The sequence below is a fragment of the Arachis ipaensis genome, chromosome B2 (genome assembly GCF_059453495.1).
Source record: "Arachis ipaensis isolate K30076 ecotype BB chromosome B2, ASM5945349v1, whole genome shotgun sequence".
NCBI classification, from domain to species: domain Eukaryota; kingdom Viridiplantae; phylum Streptophyta; class Magnoliopsida; order Fabales; family Fabaceae; genus Arachis; species Arachis ipaensis.
In genome coordinates, this window is record NC_142437.1 from 28,177,431 (window position 1) to 28,180,061 (window position 2,631).

The window sequence follows — 2,631 nt, forward strand, 5'->3', positions numbered from 1 at the left end:
GTATTTTATTTTTTAATAAATAATAATAAATAAGAGTTTTTTCTTTTAAATTTTCTAAAAATTTTTGCTAAAAGATGATTGGTTAGTTTCTAAGTTTTGCCAAATCATCAAAGTTACTGATGTGACATCATTAAAAGATAAACATATGACTTAAACTTATTGTATAAGAAGTTAGTATCAACTTTTATATAATAAAAATAGATAGATAGATAAATGGTGTGTCACCATTGCTTTCTACTACCATTTGTGCTAGATAAGCTTTTATAAGATTCATTTAACATTTAACTAACTTAAATTGGTCGAGTAGTTAGCTCCGCAAAAAATTAATCCTTGACCTGTTGGGTTAGTTAAGGAATACGTAAACAATCAAAAAACATTCATTTAACTTTAAAAACTATAATATATCTCTTGAGCTTTGCATTTTTCTTACTTTGAATATTACTATATTAGTCATGTGTTGATGTTGTTAACAGAAAATTAATAATTATTTGCGTGATATAGTTGCATGCTGAAAACAAAATATATATAAAGTATTGATATTAATTTCCTATGAAACAATTAAAATATTTTATATTAAATTGACAAATGAATTGACAAAATACCAGTAATCTTTAAATACAAATAAATTTCTTTAGTTCTTGCCAAAGAAAGGCAACAAAAAACAAGAACCCTACTTTCAAATTCAGATTTTGGCATACAGGATTTTACAACCAAGAGTTGTTTCATGATGAGCACTATATATATTCATCAAACCATAATCAAAGAAATTGAATACACGAATTAACAAAAGAATATACGGTGGATTACTATCATATTCACCACTACTTCAAAGACTTCATATGATACAAATATCTCTAACATGGAATCTTAGAGGTGAACCACTCCATGACCGAAAATGGAGTCTTGATCAAAGCCAGAGCAAACTCAACTATGAGGGTCACACAAAGGCAACATGGGCATATGCATGTCAAAATCAACCTGAAAACAATTCAATTTCATCAACCTCTGAAAAGAAACAACCCTCTACCAAAAAATATCCATTTACGTTTATAAGCTACACACCAATCATTTATATATTCAACGCAATTCATATTTTAAGCGAATCTAATAATTGGATAATTAGTAAGTAATTAGTTATTTGGGTATTATTCATGGAATAATATTAAAAGGGAAGCATTGAATCAATGCTAAGGTTGTCTCTGTGGATTGAGAGCACGAATTGAGAGCGGGGAGAGAGAGTAGGAGGAAGAGTTAGCTTAATGGGGAAGTTGCAGAGGGAACGGCGGCTGGATAGGAAGCGAGCGAGGATGGCGGCAGTGTAGGATGAGAGGTTGGAGAAGCAGTTCATGACACAGCTGCAGGGTTAGTTGAAAATGATGGCGCAACAACTTGTCTTCTCTGGTGACAACCTTCAACTGTGATAATTCCAGCAAACCCAACAGAGTCAAGAACATCAGAAGCAAGCGCAGGGTTGTTACAGAGCAAATAAGGTTCAGAGGTGGTGATTATGGTAGCTAGGCACGATTAACTCACCATGAATTCCGGCAGCGACCAGGAATTCCAGCGGCGGCAGAGGAACAACTCCTCCTCTGTGCGTCACTTCCTCACACGCGTTGCTTCCTTCCTTTTTGCCGTAGCATCAACGGCGACCTCCTCTCCCTGTTTGGTTCCACCCAACGACGGTGGCGGCTTCCATCAACGGCAGCGGCGGCAAGGCGCGGCGACGGCGGCAACGAAGACGAGCTCCTCTTCCTCGCGTCGCGTCTGTCTCCCTCAACACCTCTGCAAAGCAAATCTCTCTCTCCTCCGGCGCCTCAACGACAACGGCGATGGCGGTAAGGACCTAGCCGCGTCGTCCCCTCCTCTCTTCCCCTCTTCTCCCTCGAGCTCCCCCTTCTCCCTTCTCTGTTTCTCCTTTCTCCCTCACTCACGGAGTGTTGTGTGCGTGTGTTTAGGGATTTAGGATAGTAAATTGAGAAATTTGGGATATTAGATTTTTTATTAGAAATTTTTAGGATTAAGGGAAAATATATACCAGTAATATAATAATTTTATAAAATATTTGAAATAAAATAATAATTTAAAATTTAAATATAATATTGTGAAGATTATTTTTGGAACACATAAAATTTTATTTATTAATATATCATTGAGTTTAAATAATTATTTTTAATTTAAATTATAAAGTAAACATACTAATTATATTTTATAAAATACGGTTAAATTCAAAATATCAATTACCGAAATTAAATTATATGATCTTTCATTATTTTTTCATCATAACTTTAATTTTAATTTATATAAAATAATTAATTAAAATAAAAGTTGTATATAAATATTAATTGATTTAAATCTAAAGTATTTACAAAAATTCATTTAATCATTCCTAATAAATTAATCTCTAACTCTAAAAATTCAATTTAATAAATAAATTATAATTTATTCATAATAGAAATTTTTTAAATTTAATTATATAACATTTCTATTATTAAGTTATTAAATCATTTTTTATGTTATTAAGTTTTAAATTTTTTTTAATTTAAAATTAATAGTATTCAACTTAATTTTTTATTTATAAAATTAAATTTAAAATTTTAATATTTAAAATAAATCATATAAAATTATTATTAA

The 2,631-nt window shown here is 31.3% G+C and overlaps 1 long non-coding RNA gene across 1 annotated transcript; it reads right to left on the reverse strand.

The window, feature by feature from the left end:
- Positions 1–610: 610 nt before the first annotated feature.
- Positions 611–1,931, reverse strand: LOC107628261 (uncharacterized). The gene is made up of 3 exons (XR_015904867.1): positions 1,534–1,931; positions 1,257–1,415; positions 611–978 (listed from the first exon to the last, which is right to left on the reverse strand). It is a non-coding gene; the product is annotated as an uncharacterized LOC107628261 (long non-coding RNA).
- Positions 1,932–2,631: the final 700 nt, after the last annotated feature.